This window comes from Capra hircus, chromosome 29, assembly GCF_001704415.2.
Source record: "Capra hircus breed San Clemente chromosome 29, ASM170441v1, whole genome shotgun sequence".
Lineage (NCBI taxonomy): Eukaryota > Metazoa > Chordata > Mammalia > Artiodactyla > Bovidae > Capra > Capra hircus.
Genome location: NC_030836.1, coordinates 35,916,501 through 35,943,184, shown reverse-complemented (window position 1 = coordinate 35,943,184; position 26,684 = coordinate 35,916,501).

Below are 26,684 nucleotides of genomic sequence, written 5' to 3'. Positions count from 1 at the left end.
ATGGTTCTATGAAGACTACAAGACCTTCTAGAACTAACACCCAAAAAAGATGTCCTTTTCATCATAGGGGACTGGAATGCAAAAGTAGGAAGTCAAGAGATACCTGGAGTAACAGGCAAATTTGACCTTGGAGTGCAAAATTAAGCAGGGCAAAGGCTAACAGAGTTTTGCTAAGAGAACACACCAGTCATAGCAAACATCCTCTTCCAACAACACAAGAGAAGACTCTACACATGGACATCACCAGATGGTCAACACTGAAATCAGATTGATTATATTCTTTGCAGCCAAAGATGGAGAAGCTCTATACTGTCAGCAAAAGCAAGACTGGGAGCTGACTGTGGCTCAGATCATGAACTCCTTATTGACAAATTCAGACTTAAATTGAAGAAAGTAGAGAAAACCATTAGACCATTCAGGCATGACCTTAGTCAAATCCCTTACAATTATACAGTGGAAGTGAGAAACAGATTTAAGGGATTAGATCTGATAGACAGAGTGCCTAAAGAACTATGGATGGAGGTTTGTGACACTGTACAGGAGACAAGGATTAAGACCATCCCCAAGAAAAAGAAATGCAAAAACGCAAAATGGTTGCCTGAGGAGGCCTTACAAATAGCTGAGAAAAAAAGACAAGCAAAAGGCAAAGGAGAAAAGGAAAGAAATACCCATTTGAATGCACAGTTCCAAAGAATAGTAAGGAAAGATAAGAAAGACTTCCTCAGCAATCAATGCAAATAAATAGAGGAAAATAACAGAATGGGAAAGACTAGAGATCTCTTCAAGAAAATTAAGAGATACCAAGATTACATTTCATGCAAATATGGGCACAATAAAGGACAGAAATGGTATGGACCTAACAGAAGCAGAAGATATTAAGAAGAGGTGGCAAGAATACACAGAAGAACTCTACAAAAAAAATCTTCATGACCCAGATAACCACAATGGTATGATCACTCACCTAGAGCCAGACTTCCTGGAATGCAAAGTCAAGTGGGCCTTAGGAAGCACCACTACAAACAAAGCTAGTGGAAGTGATGGAATTCCAGTTGAGATCCTAAAAGATGATGCTGTGAAAGTGCTGCACTCAATATGCCAGCAAATTTGAAAAACTCAGCAGTGACCACAGGACTGGAAAAGGTCAGTTTTCATTCCAACCCCAAAGAAAGGAAATGCCAAAGAATGTTCAAACTACCACACAATTGCACTCAGCTCACATGCTAGCAAAGTAATGCTCAAAATTCTCCAAGCAAGTCTTCAACAGTACACGAACCATGAATTTCCAGATGTTCAAGCTGGATTTAGAAAAGGCAGAGGAACCAGAGATCAAATTGCCAACATCTGCTGGATCATCGAAAATGCAGGAGAATACCAGAAAAACATCTACTTCTGCTTTATTGATTACTCCAAAGCCTTTGACTGTGTAGATTACAACAAACTGTGGAAAATTCTTCAAGAGATGGGAATACCAGACCACCTGACCTGCCTCCCGAGAAATCTGTATGCAGGTCAAGAAGCAACCGTTAGAACCGGACATGGAACAACACACTGGTTCTAAATACGGAAAGAAGTACATCAAGGCTGTATACTGTCACCCTGCTTATTTAAGTTATATAAGACTACATCATGTGAAATGCTGGGCTGGATGTAGCCCAAGCTGGAATCAAGACTGCCAGGAGAAATATCAGTAACCTCAGATAGGCAGATGACACCACCCGTATGGCAGAAAGTGAAGAAGAACTAAAGAGCCTCTTGATGAAAGTCAAAGAAGAGATTGAAAAAGCTAGCTTAAAACTCAACAATGAAAAAAGAAAGAGCATAGCATCCAGTCCCATCACTTCATGGCAAATAGATGGGGAAACAATGGAAACAGTGGCTGACTTTAATTTGGGGGGCTCCAAAATCACTGCAAATGGTGTCTGCAGCCATGAAATTAAAAGAGGCTTGCTCCTTGGAAGAAAAGTTGTGACCAACCTAGACAGCATATTAAAAAGCAGAGACATTAATTTGCCAACAAAGGTCCGTCTAGTCAAAGCTATGGTTTTTCCACTAGTCAAGTACATATGTAAGAGCTGGACTATAAAGAAAGCTGAGCACTGAAGAATTGATGCTTTGAGCTATGGTGTTGGAGAAAACTCTTGAGAGTTCCTTGGACTGCAAGGAGATCAAACTAGTCAATCCTAAAGGAGATCAGTCCTGGGTGTTCGTTGGAAGGACTGATGCTGAAGCTAAAGCTCCAATACTTTGGCTACCTGATACAAAGAACTGACTCATTGGAAAAGGCCCTGATGCTGGGAAAGATTGAAGGCAGGAGAAGGGGACGACAGAGAGTGAGATGGTTGGATGGCATCACCGACTCAATGGACCTGAGTCTGAGTGAGCTCCAGAGTTGGTGATGGACAGGGAGGCCTGGTGTGCTACAGGGTCCACGGGGTCCCAAAGAGTCAGACACGACTGAGCGACTGAACTGAATTTCCATCCAGGGTACTGCAAGGAGTAAAAGTGGCACATCAAGCACTTAGTTTTCTGACTCACACATAGTATGTGTTTAGTAAACTCAAACTATTTTTCTTCTAATGCGATTTGTACTGTGGATCATTATTTCCTCATTGATTTCTGTTAGTTTTTAGCAATGTTTCTCTGGAAATATCAGGCTCTCTCAGTGAGGAGCAGGAAGGCATGGATGTTTTCCTGAGCTTTTCAGTGCTGGGAGCCATGCAGGATACGTATCTGGGAGTTGTCATGTGCTGACAGCTGGCTCCTAGGTAGAACCCCTGGAAAAAGAGTCCAACCTGGGAGGAGCCTGTTTTTGTGAGCAAAAGCCTCCTCTTAGGTCCCAGGGATGACACAGGGCAAGAGGAGTGGTCAGAGGCCCAGAGAGAGCCGTAATGATCAAAAGTGCACAGTGGAACGGTCTGCACACGGGACCTACACACACGCCGTCCCTCTCGGCCCTCAAGGTCAGCTGTTTTCTTCCCTATCATGATGCTTGTGCCTAAGAACGGTGGGCAAATGATTGCCTTTGTTGCTGTTGGTAATGTTCTTTAATACTTTACCATCTATGCTTTCAGCTTGTTCTTTTTAATTGTGGTAAAAATACACGTAACATAAAATTTACCATCTTTGTCATTTGTCAGTGTACATTTCAATGTGTTAAGCACATTCACATCGCTGTGCAATTATTGCCTCTTTGAGCCTCTGAGTCCCACGACTGGTGGAAGCTGAGCTCCAGTACTCTCACTGCCCCCTGCATCCTGATTCCTGTCCCCCAGGACTGCTCCGCGTTCTGCCTGAGACCTCACTGTGGGTTTCCCCACATAACAGAAGGAGGGTTTGGGCATGAAGGTGAAGCTGGGGGCTCCTGTGTGCCTCACCTTTCACCTGGGGCATGGTCTGTACGAAATTTAACATCTTTCACCTGCTGCTGATACACATTTCCCAGGATATGACTCAAGTCGAGCCCCACTTGGCTGACATCTGCCTTTCCAACCCTGCCTGACTCGGCAGGGAAGCCAGTATCTGGCAGCGGGAGCATCGCTGGGTTGCTGTTCCTGGCGGGGAAAGCAGTGTTTGCTGCCTAACATAGCAAGGGATGAGGTGGGGCTCCCAGTGCTTTTCCCAGGGCCTTTGCTAATGCTCTGTGGGGTTTTCAGGAAGTCACTTTGTGCTGAGCTATCGGTCAGGAATAAGAATAACAAAATGGGTTTTTGTACAACTCCTTGGTAGTGATTCATTAACCCCACATACTCTCAGATCCTTGAGATTCAGAATGTTTGAGAATGGTTAACTCGGTTCTAGGAAACCCATCTGATTTTTAATGATGACAATAGTTCCTGTGGTCAAGAACTGACCTGCCAATCATGTAGATGTAAAAAATGTGAGTTTGATCCCTGGGTTGGGAAGATCCCCTGGAGGAGGGCACAGCAACCCACTCCAGTGTTCTTGCCTGGAGAATTCCATGGGCAAAGGAGCCTGGTGGACTACAGTCCATGGGGTTGCAAATGAGTCGGTCACAACTGAAGCCACTTAGTACACATGTAGTTCACATAGATTTAGTACCTAGTAGTGGGTGTCAGCCACTGTGCTAAGAATCCAGATTCTGAAAGACGGTTCTCACATCTCATGGGTCCATGGAGAAGTATCCTGTCTTGCCCTTAATGCAGTTCCTAGCCCAGGAAGCAAGATTTTCAAAATGGCAGCTCTGGAAGAACAAAGCTTCTTAGGATCACTCGTTGGGATGAAGTGGATCGAGAGGGACACTGAAGTAGGATTATTACTAAGAGGAGAGGGAAGAAGATACACTGGGGGAGGAAACCACAAGGCATGCAGATGGAATGTAGTTCTCAAGAGTTTGAGGGGGTTTTGATGGTCTGGAGGAGAACTTTATGAGGAAACTTTCTCCAATAAAATGAAAAGACAAACCTCATGGAGGAATTTACTGCTCATAAACCAAAGCCTGGGAACCTCGCCATGGAGAGCAGGATCAACCCAGCTTCCCTCAGGCCTGCTCTCCCATGTCATGGGCACTCATGGGCCAGTTCTGCCTCTGAATCACAGACAGAACAATAAGTGGTCTCCCCCAAACATTCTTCAGCTCCATCTCTAAAAGGACTCCATGCTCCCCTTCCCTTCTCTGTTTATTTTCTCTGTCCCCAGAAACCAAATCAGAGCCAAGGAACAGACCATCATAGAAAACCAAGACTCTGAAGACTGCCCTGTGGCTTGTCATCAACTAAGAAGGTCATGGCAGATGGAGTCCACATCCCATTCCTGGGCTCTGCATGACCCATGTTGATGACTGAGCCAGCTCCTGCTAAACCATCTTACTCCCCAAAATGAATCCTCTTGCAAAACCATGATACAGTTCAAGAAATGGAACTTCCTCCAATGACGATAAACCACTAACTCTGTTCTTAGCCTGTATCTTACTCTACTGCTTTGGGAGGGATGCTCACAGGACGTTCAATTCATGATTGCTATCTTAGAATCCCAAGAGAGGAGGCAGTGCTGTCTAGTAGTTAAGAGAATGCTGGGTCTGCCGTGACTCTGCCTGGGTCTGAGATCTCTCTCTCTCTCTTTAATGCATTATTTTTTATTGGAGTCTATTTGCTTTACAATGTTGTGTTAGTTTCTGCTGTACAGTGAAGTGAATCAGTTACATGTATACATATATCCCTTGGCTTTTGGATCTCCCTCCCACCTCCCCCATCCCAGCCCTCTAGATCATCACAGATTGTCAGGAAACTTAAATGATATAAAACCAGCACACTATTTAGCACAAAGCCTGCCATACAGGAAGTACTCAAAGTATGTTAGCTACTATCACATTATTTTAGAACTTGAGAAATAAAAGGCACACAGACCAGCCCTGCACATAGCAGAAGCTTAATGGCAGAAGGGCTGGCTCATGTGTCCCCCTCATGAGTTAACGGCTTTTCTTCAATCTCACTTTTTGACCCCAGGCATGCCTTAGTTTATAGCACAGTAATATCTATTATTATTATTGCCTCTTGATTTTATAGGAGAATTTCATTTCATGTTGATTTTATTTGGCAATAATTATTTTTAAAGGCTTCAGCTTTCGCGTTCCCTGCCCTTATCATGTCTATCACGTAAGTAGAAAAGGGCAGACACAAGAACTAAGAAGAAACTTTGAATTTCTGCAGATGAGGACGTGGGAACCAGGACAAAGGGGGTAAGGCCATGTGTCCCATGTGCAGTGACAGAGCAGGACAAAAACATTGGTCCTGTCCTTCTTACCTTATCTTAAATGAATTTACTATAGATATTCTTTAAGGCCATTGCCTTCTCCAGTATGGAAGGAAGTATTTGTTAAATGAATACATGCTTCTCTCCTACACATACATGTCTGTTTGGTACAGTTAATCCTTTCTTTAACAGCACATATATGAAGCTGTTCATATAATATGTGAATGTTGACCAAGTACAGTCGTCAACTGACTATGGCCGTGCCCGACAACCTCTCGCAATAACCTCTGGTCAACTCTCACCTGCACAGTTTAGAGACGGGACTGAACCCACAGCCTTCCCCACCATGAAGTCAGGTCAAGTCCTCCAATAATTGCAGGACCTCCTGTTCTGGGACATCCGTTCCCTCCAAAGGCCTGGCTTAGCCCAGGCCATGTCAGCTGGGAACACAGCGAATCCAAGCCTAGCGCAGACTCGTGCAGAGGGCAAAGGGATCAGAGCTTAATGTTCTGTCTGATAGGAGGATCCCATTTCAAAAGGTCAATCTAGCTTTCTCTCCTAAGAACTGCAACTTCTCTCAAGCCTCAATTCGCCCCAAAATTACCCAGGAGGCTCCGACAAGTCCCTGAAGTTTCAATCATTTATTAAACAAGTCTTCACTGGGATCTTGTTAGGTACCAGGACTAAGTATGGGTCTTCCCAGGTGGCACGGTGGTAAAAAAATCCATCTGCAATACAGGAGATGCAAGACACCTGGGTTCGATCCCTGGGTCGGGAAGATCCCCTGGAGGAGGAAATGGAAACTCACCCCAGTGTTCTTGCCTGGAGAAACCCACGGACACGGGATATGCCTTGTGGGTATAGTCCATGGGTCACACCGAGTCTGACACAACTGAGTAACGGAGCATGCACACAGCAGGGATGTCCTTGTTACAGATATTAGATCCTTATCAAATATATGATTTGCAAATATATTCTAGAATTCTGTGGGTTGTCTTTTCACTTTCTTGATTGTAACTCTTAAAACACAAAATTTATAATTTTGATAAAGTCTAATTAACTTTTTTCCTTTGGTTGCTTGCACTCTTGATGTCATATAAAAGGAATCATTGTCCAACATGACTATGTTTTCCCTAAGAGCTTTATGGTTTGAGCTCTTCCATTTAGGTCTATGATCCAGTTGCAGTTAATTTTTGTATATGATGTAGGGTCGAGACCCAAATTCATTATTTTGCATGTGGATATCCAATTGCCTCAGCACCTTTTGTTGGAATGACTATTCATTCCCCATTCAATTGTCTGGGCACTCTTGCTGAAAATCAACTGACTATAAATGTAGTGGTCTATTTCTGGATCTCAATTCTATTTCTTTGATCTATAGTCTCCCCTTATGTCAGTACTATACAATCTTCATCACTGAAATGTTATCATAAGTTTTGAAACTGATAAGTATGAATATTCCAACTTTGCTTCTCTTGCAAGATTGTCTGGGCTCTTCTGGGGCTCCTACATTTACATATTACTTTTAGGAACAACTTGTCAATTTCTGCAAACAAAAAGACAGCTGAGATTACTATATGGATTGCATTACTCTGCAGGCCACTTTGGGGGACTATTGCCATCTTAGCAATATTAAGTCTTCCAATCCATAGATGCAAGGTGTCTTTCCATTAGTTATTGTTTAATCACTCTCAATAATGTTTCAAGGTTTCTCTGGTGGCTCAGTTGATAAACAATCTGCCTGCAATGCAGGAGACCCAGGTTTGATCCCTGGGTGGGGAAGATCCCCTGGAGAAGGAAATGGCAACCCACTTCGGTATTCATGCCTGGAAAATCCCATGGACAGAGGAGCCTGGTGAGTTACAGTCTATGGGGTCACAGAGAGTCAGACATGACTTAGCAACTAAACCACCAATAACGTTTCATAATTTTCAATGCACAAGTCTTACACTTCTCTTGTTAAATTTATCCCTAACTACTTTACGGTTCTTTGATGATTCTGTAAATGGAACTGTTTGCCTAACTTTATTTTTAATCAGGCATTGCTAATGCATAAAAATATAATCTATTTCTGTATTTCAATCTTGTATCCTGCTACTCTGCTGAATTCACTGATGAGCTCTAATAGCTTTTTTGTGCATATTTTAGTATTATCTATATACAAGACCACATCATCTGCAAACAGAAATAGTTTTACTTTTCTCTTTCTAATATGATAACCTCTTCAAGGCTTCTTACTTATTGTGCCATGGAACATTTTATCCTTTATAAACTAATTTTAGGCATCAAGAATGTATGCCCAATGAGAATAAGAATTTGTTTTGTTCCCTGCCATAGACCTGGCATCTAGACTCATTCTTAATATTTAAGATTTCAATAAATATTTGTTGAATAAAGGAAATAAAAAGTAATGGGGGGTAGCCTCCCTCTTGGCACAGTGGTAAAGAATCTGCCTGCCAATGCAGGAGACACAAGTTCAATCCTTGATCTGGGAAGATCCCACATGCCACGGAGCAACTAATCTGGTGCACCACAACCATTAAGCCTGTGCTCTAGAGTCTGGGAGCCACAGCTACTGAAGCCCATGCACTCAAGAGCCCGTGGACTGCAAGAAGAGAAGCCACTGCAATGCGGAGCCTGGGCAGCAAAACTAGAGAGTAGCCTCCGCCCACCACAACTAGAGAAAAGCTCGCACGACACGGCAACAAAGACCTAGCCAGCCAAAAATACATGATTTTTAAAGGAATGGGACAGTTTAGTCCAGAGCTTTTCCCTGTACTGTAAAACTACATTGTGGGGTGAGGGGGTGGCTTATTCTATCCCATATATAAATATATTCACTTATGTCTGCCCAGTGCCTCACGATTAATGAGCACTCCATAAACATGTGTCTAATGGGTGAATGAAGAAATAAATAAGGTAAAGCCTGACATATGGGGGGTGCATAATTAAGACCACGTGGCCACATCTGGTATAGGAAACATCATCTGTCCAACAGCTTAATATGCCATCAACTCCATCCCAGCACATGATAAATACCAGCCCCTAAGAGCACAGTGACAACAAAACTCTGTCACTGGAACTCCAACAGTTCTATGGTGGTTGTTAAAATGATACTACTATGCAATTCCTGTTATCCATATCATTTCAACAGCAACTCAAGAGGTGGCTGGGCAGGGCAATGGATGGCAAGTCACCTAGGCTGGACGTGCAGGCCAATCTGCTGGCCCTGCCCCCTTGCATCTTCAGCCTTGACTCTCACCCAGGACATACTTCAGGTGCATCTGGAAATGCAGTGAGAATACTTGGCATGGACCCATGTGAATAGCCCACGGGGTCCAGGAAGGTCTGGGACACAGAGAGTAGGAGGTTGGGGGCCCTGCCTATTTTGCTCATGCTCTTTATTTCTTTGTATAATTTATTATGTCCATTTTTATTAAAATGATGACTCTGCGATCTTACTTATCTGGGGAAAATAAAGCCAGACTTAGAGAAAAGCAAAAGCAACAAGGATACATTGTACAGCACAGGGCTTCCCTGGTGGCTCAGTGGTAAAGAATCCACCTGCCAATGAACGGGGTGCAGGTTCCATCCCTGGATCTAGAGGATCCCCTGGAGGAGGAATGGCAACCCACTCCAGTATTCCTGCCTGGAGAATTCCACAGACAGAGGAGCCTGGTGAGCTACAGTCCATGGGGTCGCAAAGAGCTGGACATCACTTAGCGACTAAACAGCAAACCACAGGTAATATAGCCGATATTATAGAATAACCTAAAATGGAATACAATCTATAAAAATCTTGAATCACGAAAATTGTGGGGCTTCCCCAGTGGTCCAGTGGTTAAGAATCCTTCTGCCAATGCAGGGGACCCAGGTTTGATCCCTGGCCTGTGAGGACCCCACATGCCAGGGGAAAACAAGCCCATGCACCACAGCTACTGAAGCCCAAGGGCCCTAGAGTTTGTGCTCTGCAACGAGAAGCCCTCACAAGGAGCCGTCTGTAACACTGTAACCAGAGAGCAGTCCCCACTTGCTGCAACTAGAGAGAGTCCATGGGCAGCAGCGAGGCCCCGGTACAGCCAAACACAAATACAATACATTCCAAAAAATTTTTTTAAATTGTACACCTGAAACTAATACAACATTGTATAGCAACTATACCTCAACGACAACCAAAAAAGTCACTGCAAACAAAAGTTTCCTTTTGAGAGTCTTATTTTCAAGATTAGTAATTTTTCTGCTCTTACTGGATTTGAATGATATGATATGAAATACAGGCATTTCTTAGTGTACTTGGATGCACTTCTGAAAATCTGTAGGGTTACAGAGTTACCCATGTTACTACCTACTATTTTCATTTGATCTAAGGAAGCCATTTCCCTGAGGGAACACACCTCCAGTGGATTTTATTCAGTGGGAAAACACCACTTGATCAACATAAATCAACCTCACACTGTTCTTTTAAGGAGACTTTTGTTCCCATTGCCCCAGCCCCACAACCCCAGACTATCTGTGTGTTACAGACTGAAATCTATACTCACCAAATATTCATTTTATTCTGTTTTACTCAGGCAACTATCATATAAATAACTGCATTGTTACTAGAAACATATTTTAAGATTTTAATGACTATGAGGAGACCTGTAGCTATTGCAGACATGCTAATCCTCAATAAATATGTTTTTAATCAGGTTAGTATTTTACAAACAATAACTGTCCCATTAATTCTGGGGTGGACTTCGCAGGCTTGACGGAAAGCACTGCAGTTGATTTGTTTTCCCTGGGGCTCTTTAAGTCACACTTTAAATTTGGAGATTCAACCAAGGGAATTTTCCAGCCTTCAAAACATAAGAGCCGGGAACAAGACTGAGTATAGCCGTGACAGGAAAAAGTAAGCAGCTTAGGGTCATCAGGAAAAGTCTGGACTAAAAGTCAGATCAGGATCTAAGGCTCTTCTCTTCCTAATTAACCTTTCTTAGCCAGAGCTTCCTCATTTGTCAAGTGGGGATGATCATATGTAGCCTGGTCATGCATTTTCATGGTAGGGAATATGATGTATGTGTGTATGAGACAGTGCAGTCAAAATCTACAGCGTGGGGTCTAGGAAACCCAGCTTGGCTCTGCACAATTCAGCAGAAGCACCTCGGCCACATCGTCTAACCCTCTGGCCGTCAGTTTCTTCATGTTTACAGTGTAAATAATGATGGCTTTCCCTGATGGCTCAGATGGTAAAGAATCTGCCCACAACGCAGAAGACACAGGTTCAATCACTGGGTCAGGGAGATCTCCTGGAAAAGGGAATGGCAACCCACTCCAGTATTCTTGCCTGGAGAACTAGATCATCAGAGGAGCCTGGTGGGCTATAGTCCATGGGGTGGCAGAGGCAGACACGATTGAAGCTACTAACACTTTCACTTTCACTAAATAATGATAATAATAATCATAATGTCTATTTCTCAAGGATTTCTCACATACAGTGACATGATGTATGTGAGCATTCACAGAAGACCTAGCACAGAAGGTGCAGCGAATGCCATTCTTTTCCCACTGTCCACCCATCAGGAATGTACATACATTCCTCAGATGAAATCCAAGATGCCTGGGAAATGTCAGAATCACAGAGTCATTGCTTTTTCTGCCAGAGAGAAACAGGCCAGCGAGGGTGGAGACACCACCATCACCACCTGCGCTTTTTCTGACACCCAAGCCTGTCCTCTGCTGGAGCTCCCTGCCCTCTGCTCCCTAATTGGGGATCCTTTATCAGAGTTGTGATTAATAGTTAGCTTGACAGGCTGACTGGGAGGGATGGCCCTGAACTCAGGAATTCAGAGGATGCTGCATAGGAGAGTTACAGCTCTTTATTATTCCTTTTAATTGGAGTAGAATTGCTTTACAATGTTTCTGCTGTACAGCAAAGTGAATCAGCCATCTGTATACATACATCCCCTCTTTTCTTGGATTTCCTCCCCATTCAGGACATCACAGAGCATTGCATAGAGTTCCCTGCGCTGTATGTTCCATTGGTTATCTATCTTATACATATATCAGTAGTGTAAGGCACAAGAAGGGCAGAGCTGGAGATGTGGGTCAGCAGAAAACTCCCTAGTAGTCAGTGTATAAGGCAGAAAGGGGCAGCCTGGGAGTGACTTCCCCTCTTCAGCAAGTGGCTGTTCACTGTTGGCTCTGGACCATGTGACCCAATCTGGACTCAAGGATGCCTAGAGAGCCAAACCCTGGGGCCACATCTCTCTATACCTTTGCAGGGTCTCCAGATCTCAAGAAAACCTTGAGACAAATGACCTCACCAAGCTCCCCAGACTGAACAAGAATGCTCAAGGGATCTGAGTACATTAACCCAGAGCCAGTGGATCAGAATGCAAGAGCTGAGCACAGGCAGACACCTCAGACTTCATCATGCTATTAGTTCTCTTGACTGAGCAGGGCCCCATGGCCATCCCAGCCCTCCCACAGCCCCAACACACACACACACTCAAACACATACACACACACTCACACACACACACATTCACACACACACTCCTCCAGGAACAAGCACCAGAGAGAAAGATTAGCTACAAAAACTAAGCAGGCTTGTAAAACAGCTTAAGAATTAAGTACTCAAGAATGTTTTGGCCAAGCTGCTGACCCATTCCCCACTCTGCAAAGCCCAGGGAAGGACAGAGAGAGGTAGAAAGAAAAATAAAAGGACCAGGGAAAATAGAACCAAATTATTAAGTGCTTTTCATTCAACAAATAAACTCCATCTGACAGGCCCTCCCCTGGAGTCCTGAGGTGCCATGAATCCTGGGAAATGACTTGGAAAATTTTCAAAACAGAAAGAAACACAACAGAGATTCCCGGGTCCTGATTGAAATGAGAGAGGTGTTTAGTCAATTCCCTCACGCCAGTCAGATTCAGACAAGAATTGGGATTTGGACAGACAAAGAGAGGATGAGCAGCCTGGCGTCTGGAAGTGGGAATCAGTCAGTCTCACTTTGAGAGACAGCCTTGACACACGTACTTGTGAGGTGATGACACCCAGATCTAAATGTCAAGACCCTCCTCTGCCCCTCTCCTCCTGGGAGAACGGTAATCAACGCAGTCACTGACTTTCCCCCTTCACCCCCCACTCACATCCACCCATCCTTCTGCACCCCTGCCTCCATCATGAATGACCAGCCCATCAAGCTAGAAACCTCTGCCACCCTCTTTTCCTTCTCTCTCATCCCCCAGATGCATTTGGTGACCAGCCCCTGTCCTGTCTACTTAGACATATCGGACAATCAGGTCTGTCAGAACCACGTCAGGACTGACTTTAAGTATCAGTTCTCTGATTAGTTTCTCTACCATCAACCTCTCACAGTCCACATCATCAGACACACCAGCAAAGATGTCATTGTACTAAAGAAAAAAAAAATCAGATCAGATCATTTCCTAAAGAAAGACCTCCACCAGCTCACACTTACCTTATCGGGGACCACACCCTGGCCCTTCCCAGTCTCACCCTTAACTTGCTCACGTGGCTGTATCACCTGCCCCTCAGGCCACGACTAGGCCTCCCCATCCCCTTCCATAATCTGGCTGGCTTTGTTCTCCCCTGCCTGGGGTGCCCTCACTTCATCTCTGCCCAGTGACCCCTCCGCATCTCTTGAGGTCCAGTTCTAAAGCCACCTCTTCTGTGATGCTCTCCCTGGTTCTGCAAGACAAAGCCAACCCCTTCCTCCCCACGTTGCTCATTTCACTATTACAGCACTGATCACGGGCTGTGATTTTTTTCTTCCCAAGTCTGTCCCACTAGAATGTGGGTCCCTTAAGTCTGCTCCTCGTGGCTTTAATCACATTGGCCTCAGAATGTAGCCTTTATAAGCACTTCTTCAATGTTTCACTAAATACATGAACAGACTAAGATAACCGATGACTAAGCAAGTTGGCAGTGCACTCAGATAAACAACCACCCTCTGTGGGTCTCGGCGGCGTCATCGGTGCAAGGAGGAGGCTGGAGCTCCTAAACCCCCGTGGAGGCTTGACGCTGCACGGATTTACGAGGGTGCGCTGAGAGAGAGCAGGGCCTGGGCTTCTCTGTGCAAGAACTGAAGCCGAGTGAGAGCTGTAAATACGGAGAGTCGAGTCGCTAAGGGTCTTCAGTAACCCAGAGGCCTCGGCCCTCGAGAGTAGGCAGGCTTGTGAGGAGGTAAGCCAGTCGTTTTCATTAAAAGCACAGCAAGGTACCAGATCCAAACACGACATTAAGACTTGCAATCTGATATGCCTGCAGAAACCCACCCCCATCCTTCAGGGAAGCAGCATGGAAGGGGCCAGGGAGGAACCGAAACTGCCTACAAGCAGGTGGGAAGCTGGGCAACAGAGCAAGGAGAGGTGAGCAGCCAGGATCCTTCCCCAGCACAAAAGCCGTCCTCCCCGACCTGGTCTGCCAAGACATCCGGACACAAACAGAAACCTTAAATGTCGGCCAGACTGTCCCACTCGCTCCTGCTACCCCGGGACCTGCGTTAACACAACTCAGTGCCCAGGCTCCTGTTAGCTCTTCTCCTCTCACCTGCAAAATCTCTGTGGGATCCCTCTGCCCATGAATGTACTGTTCACATCCTTAATGTCCGTCATGTCATCCACCCCAATCTAGTGACCTCTTCCTTCTCCTTCTGAAATGTGGTAACAGGTCAGCTGCCTGGTTTGACCATCTTTGGTACCACTTCCCAGAATCACACAGTGCCCGACAAACAGGAGGCACTCACAAAGGTTCCTCCAAATGAATGAGCGAGTGTGCTCAGAGCTCAGTGGGTCTGTAGAGAGGGATCCTTCCCATAAGGAGAGCCCCCATGGGGGGCTCAGTTTTGGTCTTTGTTTGCTTGGGGGTTTGTGGGGGGAGCTCCCCTACTGCCCAGGTCCTCTCCCCAAACACTCTGCAAGCTCCATGTGAATAGAAATCACATCTCTTCTTTCCTCCAAGACACCCACCAGTATCCTGCGTGCACACACACACACATCAAGTACGTATAAGTACGTATTTACTGATGGCTTTTCTGCATAAAGCCAGGATTACCTAAAAGGGAAAAACTACAGAAAAGGAAGTGGAGGAAAAAGCATCCATAAAGAACTTTCACCTAAATGAAGACACCTGGGAGCTCAGTTAAGACTAAAAATGTTAGGCTGCGAGGAAAAGTGTGGAAGAAAAATGCCAACAGGAGGGGGGAAATAGGAGAGCAAACAGAGGAACTTCCCTGGTGGGCCCATGGCTAAGCCTCTGAGCTCCCAATGCAAGGCGTGCGAGTTTGATCCCTGATTGGGGAACTAAGATCCCACACGCAGTAACTAAGAGTTCACACATGGCAACTAAGATCTGGTGCAAAGAAACATTTTTTAAAAATAAAAAAAGACCATATGAGCAAGACAAGTTGGGGGAGGATAAATAATCATTTCAAAGAAACACTGCTGCTGCTAAGTCGCTTCAGTCGGGTCCGACTCTGTGCGACCCTGTAGATGGCAGCCCACCAGGCTCCCCCGTCCCTGGAATTCTCCAGGCAAGAACATTGGAGTGGGTTGCCATTTCCTTCTCCAATGCATGAAAGTGAAGTCGCTCAGTCGTGTCTGACTCTTAGCAACCCCATGGACTGCAGCCTACCAGGCTCCTCCATCCATGGGATTTTCCAGGCAAGAGTACTGGAGTGGGTTGCCATTGCCTTCTCCAAAAGAAACACTGAGGTGTAGTTAAAAATGGAAACCGTGTGGACAGTGGCAGGTCACACAGTGCTGGACACACCACAGGTTCTGTTTCAGACAGAGTCACTTTTCTGGGTGGAAGGCTATGACAAGCAATCTGTCCAAAGATACTCGCTGGTCACAAGAGGAGGGCAAAGCCTTCAGAGATATGAACCTCGTCATTTCTTTCTTTGAATGATGTGAAAGCTGGCCTTCACACACACAGACATAGATGCCAGAGATGCTTGAGAATGAACAGGAGACACGCTGATTGGAGTAATCTTGGGCCTGTGGCTTGGCCCAGGGATGCTGTAAAGGAGGCGAGAGAAGGTACAAGAGCAAGAAGGACAAGAGGAAGTGGGGGATGGTCCACCTCCAGTCTGGTTGCACTCTCCAGCATCACGATTTCTGTTTCTCCCCACATCCTTTCCAAAGTTCTGCTCATAGCAGAGATGCCCCTTAACCCACCACAGTGAAATTTAAGAAAAGCATAAGCATATGGAGTATAAAACCTAAAGGAAGAATCTCACAGTCTTAAAACCACTGAGTTAATGGCCTTTCTTTAATTTCCTTCACACGATGAAAAACAATACGGCTTGTTTTCATGAGATGACCTTGTCATATTTCTTGACAGGCCTGGCATCTGGGAAAGGACAGTATCACCAGCATGGATGAATGCTCTCTTCCTGTGAAATGCAGGAAATGTTTATTTTAAGGTAGAGATAATACTATTATATCTTCCCTCCTTGTCTGGAACATGAGCAGAGGTGTCCTTTTAAGGATGAGGAAGGAGGCAAATAAGATGGTCCAAAGTTTTCTGTCCACCAAAACTTTTAAGTCCAGGAAGATTGATTACCATGAACATCAAAGGCAAAGCAGAGAAGGGGAAGGAAGTCAGCAAAACCTCAGACAGAGTTATGTATGGAAGAGGGAGTGACCCTAATTGCGTTGCCTTAATAATGATGGGAACACTGTGCCTGGTTCAAGGGGGATGCTTACTGGGTGGGTAGATGGGTGGATGAGTGAATGGGTGGAATCAGGGAAGGGATAGGTTGATAGAGGAATGATCTATGGGAATTATACCTCCATGCCCTAAGTGGGTCACTTTCCTAAATCACTGTCCAGCCATCTGGTCATAATGATAAGTCCTCCTTGGCCCCTCATCTCTGTTGTCTGTTAATGTCAATATCACCTGGGGTTCAAAACCTCAGAGTGACTATCAGCATCTCCCGGCCTCCCCACAAGTCGACTCCTGCACTCAATCTCCCCTCTCCATCCCCTGCATTTACTCCTTCTCAGGTGCATCCCAACAGCCTCCTATGTGACCCCCGTCCTCCAGACCCAGGGACCACTCACCAGGTGTCTCTCTATAACAGTTCTGTTCATGTCCCTCCAACACATGATAGTCCATAGTGGCTATCATCGGCCCAAAAAGAATCCAAACCACTCACGCAAACGTATGTGGTCCCCACAGCCTGGCTCCCAGGAGCCTTTGTCATCTTGCCTCTACCCTCCCCTGCACTGCAGTCTTCTCTTCCCCGGGGAGTCAGGGCCTCCGCGACTGCTCATCTCTGACCCTTTGCTCTGTGGGCTGTTCTCTGCTTGTAAAAGTCAAAACTAAAGCAACAAATAAAAGCACCTGCCCACACGTAGAGAAGAGACTGCTGGACACAGCGAGGGAAAGAGAGAGTGGGATGAATTGGGAGCGCAGCACTGACAGGTGTGCGCCAGCATGTGTGAAGCGAGCAGCTAGTGGGAAGCTGCTGCACAGCACAGGAAGCGCAGCTCCGCGCTCGGTGATGACCCAGAGGGGTGGGAGGGAGGGGGTATGTGCACGCGCACAGCTGACTGACATTGTTGTACAGGAGAAACCCACACGACACTGTAAAATTATCCTCTGATTGAAAAAAAAAAAAAACCCACCTGCCTGCCCCTCAAAGGCCAGTTCAAATGTGACTTCCTCCATGAAGACTGCAGATCCAGAATCTGCTCTTTCCTCTGCGTTCTGGCTGCAGCCTGTACCACGTCTGGAGCACCGACCTGGTGCTATAACAACTCCTGGGAGGGGCTGGTCTAACCCCCCACCCCTAGACTGTGCTCCTCAGAGGCCCAATCAGTGCCATCTCGCTGTGTCCCGCAAGCCAAGCACAGCTCCGGCCGACGACCCACATAAAAGGATCTTATTTTAAGGGACCAAGGCTGGCCCAGCGTGAGGCTCCCTTTGCCCAGGTCTTGGGAGGCACCGCGCGCGCGCGCGTCAGTCTGGACCGACTCAAGCTCGTCTTCTCCGTGACGCTTTACCTCCAAAACTACAAACAGGAAATCCAGGAGGAGGAGAAGCTCTGGTTAATAGAAAAGCAAGCTCTCGGCCCAAACCGCCAGCTGCCTTGTTAAAGTTAACAAGCACCAGAATGAAACATGTGGCTTAGGAGCTGGGTTTCTTATTATTACACACACACACACACACACACACACACACACACATATATCCCTACACATATACGGGAATAAGCTGGCTTCAGAGAGCGGCTGGATGAACAAATATAAGACAAAAAGCAGAAAGAGATCTGGGGGCCAGAGCACAGAACCAGTGGGCGTTTTTTAAAACCCCCAAGAACAGGGTGGGGCGTTAACTGTGGGCCTGCCCTGTGCCGAGGGTGTCAGAGCTCCCCAAATAAAATGAAGCCTCACAGCTAGGCCAATCAAGAAACAGCACAGGTTACACTGGGTCTGCCTCTCTCCCCAGTATGTGTTCAATCTCGACCAAGTATCTGGCACAGCAGTTAAAAACGGGGACTGTGCCGGCATCGTGGGTGTCACTTCTGGAGTAGGGGTGTTGGGGGGGTATCCCTGTGTCTCAGGGCCTCTTTGCAACCATGGGGATAGAACCATAGTGCTCGATTCTCAAGGCTCTTCAACTTAAATATACATAAAGTAAACAGTCCAGAGGTTACCCAAACCCTCCATCCATATTAGGGCTTTTCCTTTCTTTTTGGTGCATGCACAGACACGGCCAAGTGAAACTGAAACGATTATGTGGGCCTCACCTGTTGGGAGGTGCTCACCTGTTGGGAGGTGCTCCCCGCACCTGTAGGGAGAAGCGTGTGGCTGCGGCACCAGGCAGGACAGACACAGAGTGCGGGACTTTCGTGCGGACCCCGGGGCGGCGGGGGTGGGGGACACAGCACAAACGCCCCTGAGTCAGGCTGGGACCTGGGCCCCTCTGCTGTGATACTGGCACCTGGACACACCTCTCCTCCAGCAACAAAATACAGAGAGGCTACAGGCGACTAAGAATAAACCCGCATGCGCAACTGGGGCAAATTCTGACCTGAAAGGTACAAAGACAAAATAAAAACCCCAACTGCTACTTCTGCAGAGCCTGGAGCAAAAAAAAAAAAACTGGGTATCCAGAGCAAAAGCAGTATTCTGGGCTTGCCCCCTGCTCCCAACACCACAAAGGGGTGGGCAAACCGCCTAACCCACCCCTTCAACCCCACGCTGGACCCACCCCTATCCTCACCCCATGTAAGTAACAAGCTCACCCCCTCCTCTGGAAGCCAGCTAACAAGGGAACCAGCTACTTTTTCTTACTCCCTCCTCCAGCCCAGTAAAGCCTCCCCTGAATTTCTTGTTTGAGAACTCTGGTCAATTTCACTCCCACCTTTTTCTCCACTTCCTTGCTTCCTGGAAAAGTCCGGTTGCCCAAGGCAACCCCCATCTATCAAGGTCAGTCCCAGGAAGAACTGGTGCTTGCCTAGGCTCTTGACACCACCACCCCCATTTCCCCCACCCTCCTACCCACGCTCCTCTCCCCTGCTTTTGTGGATGTCCTTGGCCTTCAGCCGAAATCAGGGTTGTGCTCTGCATAGGTAACAACTGGCTATCATGTGCTGCTTTCCATGACGGAAACGCTCTCACCATGGGGCTGGAAAGAGATGCCCTCAGTCAGGTCCTGTGACACCGAGAGCCTGCCCCAGGACAGAGCCTCCATCGTCTCTCCCCCACCCCACCGCTATGGTCCTGTAGTCCTGTCTCCAGACAGAGATTACAATTGCCCTTACTCTTTCCACCTCCCTCGTTTCTTTCAGGTCATTGAAAGTGAATCATCCTTTGGAAGGTGAGTCCTAGCGTCAAGGGATCTAGGTTCTCAGCGCTGGGAGAGTCCTGGGCGGCCACACATGGCCACTCAGTCAGGCAGGGCACGGGTCCCATGGCACCATGCACAGGGACTTGGATGTGAATGGTGACCCCCAAGATCGGCACGGAGTGAAGCCCTGGGGGTGTCTTCACTGCAGGGAAAGGGCCTTCCTGGGTTAAGGGCAGAATGGAAACCACAAGACTGCCCCAAACCGCCATTCCCGGTGAGTTCTTGTCTTCAGCACTGTCTGCAGCTGCTGAGGCTCTAAGCAAGTCAGTGCTGGGGGTCTTGGCAGGTCACATTATCATCTCCTGTCCAAAGAAGCAGTTAGACATTCACCCTATGAGTTGTGTCCATCTGCACCTATTGAGTGAGTCCATTTATTAATTTATTCATCAAACAGAGAGCATCTCCTAGGGCCCAGGAGTTGTGGATGTAGACACTGGAAATGCACTGAAAGGGATAAGAAGTTCACCGCCTAGGGGCTGACACAGAGGAGAAAGCCAGCCCTCCCCCATCACATTAGAGACTGTACGCGCCAAGAAAGGAGCCTCCTGTAGGCAAATTTACATCTGCTGACAGCGACCAAGGAGCGAGTGCTCACTCTGGGCCAGGACTCTGCTAAGCATCTCCTCGATGTTATTGAATCATTACAGCAACCTTATAAGGCAGATCCTATCATCCCCACTCATTCATGAAGATTTCAAGGCCTGGAGACATTAAAAACTTGCCCAAGGTCACACAGTGAGGTCACACAGTAGAGGGGGCCTGGCTGCATGCACTTGCTCTTGATCTCTGGGCCACACCAGATCACTGAGTCTCTTGCAGTCAGCGGCGGTGGCTCACCTCTGGTCACTTAAGGGACAAATCTTTCTCTGCGTCCCCTGGCGGCTGATGCACTGCAGGCTAGTCAGAGGAACCCAGAGGAAGACATGGCCCAACATCCCAAGGAACACGTGTGGAGTCGAGCGGCCACCCTTCTCCTAGAGCCCACTTCAGATGCTTCTTTGGAAATTCTGACTTTGGGGTCTTAAATAGTAGTTGAGCACTGTTTCTGGAAGCACACATGACAACCAGCAGATGTTTTGTTTTTTTATTCTTAATAGGCCCTTGTTTCTAAATGGAAAACCTGGAGAAATCAGTGGAGTAGAGACAAGATTTTAAATGGAAGGGAGAGAGGGGTAAAAAGGAAGAGGGAATTTCACTCCTGGAAAATTGTTCTGCCAAGCCAGACCCTCTCCGATGAGGCAAAAGATGGAATTTGGGGACACGATGCCCTCAGGAAAATTTCCAGGAACTCCAGTTAGCCTGGTTCCAATGACGCCTAACAGCTCATCGCCCTCGCCAACTCTGGACCCAGATGAGTCTTCTTGTTCTCTGTTTGGCATTTTGAAGCCCTGCAGAATCTAACCCACTTGCTTGTCTGCCTCATATGCAGAGAAAAGGAGCCAATCTGATTCCCCTCGGGTAACAAAAGAGGGTTTAAGAAACAGACTCTCTCAGCTATCCCTAAGATCAGAAAACCAGTCTATGGCAGGCTTTGGAAATAATATCACTAAATTCCCTGTGCTTTGGTTTCCATAGCCAATAGAAAGAAATCCAGGCAAAGGATCCAGGGCCAAAAGTAAATACACAGTCAAAAAAAACCAAACAAACAAAAGATTAAGAAGAGAGCTTGTGTGTCACAGTAATTGGAAAATCGGGACCTGATAGCATCTTCAATGTCTGTCTGAAGACACAAAGTAACATGAGGCTTAAGACCTTCTTCTCCATCTCTTCTCCTGACCTGAGCTCCAGGTATCTCAGAAATCCTGCCCCACTTCAGATAGCTAATAGAACTGAGAGTTTCTTTTCTGAGCACAGAGATGGGGAATAAATGCTAGCGACCCTGAGAAACTGCGGGCAGAGTGAGACAAAATCCAAGGTGGACGTGTGCGATGGAGAAACTTTGAAAACTCTTACCAACGATGCTTCTGATTAAACAGACCCACACCACAACATCTGACCATTCCTGTGGTCCACAGCCCATGGCTGCTTGGACAGGGCTAGCATGCCAAGCCAGCCAGATTGTGGAAGCAAGTACCTCCTGGCCACAGGACTCCCTGCCCTGCAGCCGAAAGCCATGTGGGGACACAGCAAATCCGAACCTCATCCCCTACATGGAAGGCACAGCTCACATCTGAGGCTCAGGGGAGATTGCTCTTGGACCTCCGGCCAGATCTTACCCCTGAGGCTGGGACCCTCCAAGTAAGCCCCTGATTGTCAGATAAAAGACTTTCTTTGGATTTTATAGTCTCTTCAAAGTATGTTCCAAGTCTCTTCAAAGTATGTACGACAAACATTTTCAGGGAAAGGGAGAGAGCAAAGTCTGGGACAACACCCAGGGATTCCCCCAGGCTGCCTGTTTACCCCCATCACCTTACAGCAGATGAGAGAAAATCTGGGCTGGCCCAGGCTCACCTGGACAAGGGTACCCCTCAGACTGGTGCCCAGCTCTGCGGGCACTTCCCCAGCTGGGACACCCAACTGACTGGGCTGCCCTCCTCTGACCCCGCCTGTCTTATTTTCTCCAAAGAGGCCTGAACAGAGAGAAGACAGAAATCACTTCTTCACAGAGCTTGAGAATCCAGCTCACGAAAGGTGGCTGAGTTGGGGAGAAAGGAGTATTTGCGTCTCTCCCCTTCACCCTAACTGGTTCCTAAATCTAGTTGCAAAAGAAGTTCCGAGGACTTGTCAGTTGTCCTGGGATACCTCATTCACCAGCCCTGAGCCTGAGCCCAACTCTATCAGCCCAACATCTGGAGAAAGCTGAAGTCCAGAACCTTCTCCTTTTCTTAGTGGAGAGAGTTTGGGAACATGGGAGTTCCTGCCCCTACAGGAGGCTCCTTGGAAGATTTTCTCACGATTTTCTCACGGGAAAGACATCTTTCCCCTTTTAGAGCCCAGGCTCCCAGCTCTCAGATCTCCTCTCCCTGTGTTTCTGTATGCTGCTCTCATTTCGTTTTAATTTCAATTTTCTTTTTCTTCCCCCATCAACTACAATCTAAAATCCATTGCGAGGTCACACCCCAGAGTTAGGCAGAGCTAGGAAGCCAGCAGTCCTGATGGAAGGTGCTGAGGACCTGGAGTTCCAGAGCAAGTGGTGTTTTGAATTGAAGTTGGCTCCCCCACCCAGGACTGGGCATAGAGTGGTCCAGAGCAGGCTTCCCAGGATTTTCAGACAAGAACGCAGCGAGTGAGACTGACAAGGACACACAGGGGAATCCAGGCAAACACTGAAAACCCCGGGAGCACTAGTGGGCAGTCTTCTCCAGCAACCACCAGACAAAGTGACCACAGTGAGCCGACCTCATTGTGCAGTTAACTGCTTATATGATGATCAACAAGTCACCTCTGGGAACCTCTGTCTCTTAGTCTAGAAAATCAGAGATCTAGGAGCTTGGGGTTGTCAGATGCAAGCTAGTATATGGATAATGTATAAACAGCAAGGCCCTACTTGCAGAGCATGGGGAACTACGTTCAATATCTTGTCCGAGCAAAAAAGAGCGATTATGCCAATATTCACACTGTCAAGAGTAATAACCCTTTACTTGTTTTTATTGACATTTATTCCATAACATTTTAATAACATTAATGTTATTTTATTAACATTAATAACAACTACTATTTTATTAGCATTTAATAACAACCATAACAACATGCAGAATAAAAACATTCAAGAAAGGTCCATAAAGGTTATCAAGCAATCATATCAGCCCATAATAAATCCGTCTGATAGATTTAAAAAAAATACTGTCATAAAGCAAAGTGGAAAAGAATATGAAAAGGAATGTATACACATGTATAACTGAATCACTTTGCTGTCCAGCAGAAATAATACAACATTGTAAGTCAACTATACTACAATAAGCAAAGAGATGAGACTACACTATTTTTAACACCTCTTCCAGACCTGACATTCCACATTTCTCACCCTAACTTGGAGCCCTGGAGCCCTTTCATTTCTTTATCTGCCGCTTTCCCGCTCCCCCTCCCCAATCTCTCTGCTAAAGACTAGGAGGGGAGGGATGAGGGGAGAGGAGGGAGGTTCAAGAGGGAGGTGATATATGTATAATTATGGCTGATTTGTAACCTTGAATGGCAGAAACCAACACATTGTAAAGCAATTATCCTTGAGTTAAAAAAAAAAAAAGCAAGAAAGATGAAGAGGCATGGAGAGCAGGAACTCTGTGTAAATGTGCTATGTGCTATATGCAAATTTATGGTAATAAACACTGTAGGATGGTTCATCCCTACAGGCCATTATCTCACACCTGCTGATGAGCCACACCCTGTGCAAACACGGCCATGAGGAAACAGGAAATCTTTCTTTCAGGAAGCTCAGGCCAGGGAGAGAGGCAAGCACCCTTCACGGCAATTGGAAGATCTGTCCCTAGTGCTATGAGAGAGGGATAAAAATGCTCCAGAGGGAAGGGGAAAGGCCTCAGAGATACACGAGGAATCAGGGAAGAAATGTACAATCGAGGTCTCGTGCACGGGCGTGGCTGGCACAAGAGGAAGGGACAGTGGAGGCAGAAGGAACAAGGACAACAAAGGGGTCCTGAAGTCCCAGTAATGTTCGTGGAGTGGTGAACCTGGGGGAGGGCTGTTGCAGGACAAGAAGGACTCAAGATCGGGAAGGCAAGCCCAGAGAGAGCTGAGAGGCTTGAACGCCAAGCTGGGGAGAAGAAACTGCTCTCAGATGACAGCGAGGTCGGCTCGGGCTGCCTACACACCTGAAGGAACCTGCTCACCGCCCTGCCCTTCGGCCTCCCATACCTGACCAGATCCCAGCTGTCACATCACTTTCTGTCCACAGGATGGAACAAGCCCAGCTTCTCGGCCCTGCACCCAGGTGGCCTCAACACTACAGATGGCCCGGTCCAATCAGAGCATTACCCGGCGTGTGCTTGTCTTCTTGCATGAAACTCTAGAAGGTCAGAGAAAGTGACTCTCCCAACTTCTCCTCCACGGGGAGGGACTCTGAGCCCATAGCCCCTCTCAGGGGAGTCACTGGCTGGGTGTGAAGAGGTAACTGTGCCCAGTGGAGGCTGTGGACTCGAGTCAAGCTGGGCCTGGACTTGGCATCCTGACCTGTCCGTTGTGACTCATCACCCATCACGGACCGGGCACTGAGGCCAGCCTAAGGCTCCCCGGCTCCACCCCCTAGTGATCGTTCCCTGCTGAACTGGCTCCGGCCCAGCCCTGGAGGAAGAACAGGGATGGGGTTGCCGGTCAGCGTCTCCTGGGGAGGCCTCTCCCACATGCGCTGAACAGTTATCTCTAAGAGTGATTAGGAAATAAAACAGCTCCCTTCCCCATTAGCTGTACACTGGCCCATTTGGGCCCTGAGACACCCCAGATCCAGGAAGGTGGGGCTCAGCTGACAGCTCCGTTAGAGCAGATGGTCCCCCGCCCTGCACCTTCTCCTTCTGCCTTGTGTTGTTTCTGGCAGCAGAGCAACGTGGGGTGGCGGGGTTCGGGGGGAGGCTTGAGGTCAAACTTGTTGAAAGTGCAAGGGGGAGAAAATTGTTCTCATCTGAATAAACAGAGTCAGCTGTTGCCAGAAGGTGAAACCTGCCCGGGGTGTGCACCCCTCCCAAGGCAGTGTGGATCTGGGCTTACAGGGATGCTGGGACATGGGCCAGTGCTATCCAGGCGACTCTGGAGATGCCGCCAGTGGATGGAGGGCCCCAAGAGAGGTGAGAGGGCAGGGGTGGAGACGGGTGGGTGCTGGGAGGGAAGTCTTGGCCTTGGTGCTGTGGGCGTTCAGTCTGTGTCAGCAGAGAGGGGTGGGGTGGCGGGGCAGGGGGCAGCTGCCATGGTGGAATCCAGTTAGTTCACAGCGGGCATCTGGGACCCCTCAGCCTTGTGGATGGGGTCTCCGCCTGCCGTATCTCCAGGATTTCTGGGGAGGAAGCCAGTGTAGTAAGTGGTGCTCTGGGTGCTCCCTGGTGAAGTAACCTCCTGAGAATACACCCCAGCTGCTTAGAAGGCACTCAGCCCTGCCCAGCAGCCTGCCTGCCCCAGACACTCAGAAACTTTTCCACCCTGAGAGCTACAGCAAGTGGGCTCTGGCAAAGTAAGCAGAAGGCCAAATGTGAAGGGAAGGATGGGGAGGGATGGCAGCAAGGGAGTGAAGGAAGAAGGAAAGAATCCATGTCATATTCTAGGAAGAGTGCTAGAACTGGTCCTGAGACGAGTCCTGGTTCCTTCACCTTTGAAACTAACCCAACTGATGGCTTCAGGCAAGACGCTACTAACCAGTCCAGACTCCCCTTTCAGTACAGAGCTGGCTTGGATTGTGCTATCTCAACTAATATGTGATGAAAACCAACAAGCAGGATTAATGCCCTTTCCTCTGAACCTCCCACTCTGTCCAGGTCATGAAAGACGGGGTCATCCTGACCCCAGTCCCTAGCATCTGCTCCAGGGACTGTGAGAAAAGTCTTCTCCTTCTAAGACCTGGAGATGCTGTCACACCTGATAAGCAGGGTGAGCCAGATCATATGGAACTTGATCTTTCTGCTCTGGTCGGAGAAAAGCATGTAACGGAATTAAGACTCAGACAGCGGAGTTTCTGTTTCAAAGGGGCAGAGAAAGCCAAACAGGCAGGCCATCGACCAACAGCAGCAGAAGCATCGTTGCACTGAAGCGTCTTCAAGGAAGAAAGGGCCACCTGATAGGGTGATGTTCACCTTGCTTATCCAGCAGGGCCAGCCCTATGCCATAATCGCAACTCCCCATGTTCATCTGGGTTTGACACTTTCCAAGGCTCAGCACACATTTGACTTTTCTCCATCCTCACCACCCCCCAGTAAGGAGGTGGGAGAAGTGTCCCCATGCAGATGAGAAAACCAAGGCTTACAGGTTAAGGGATGTCCAGGGCATCCTGCACACCTGTGCTCCTCTCCCATGAGGCTCGTCTTTGGGGGCAGGTAGAGGACAGGGAGAAGCAGAGGAGGAAGTAGTGACAGTGCCAAGGACCAGGGAAAGAAGCCTTGGGTTCTGTTTCAGGGAGCATTTCTACATCTCCATTCCTGAGTTTCTCTGCCTGCTCCCCCCAACTCTTCTGCAT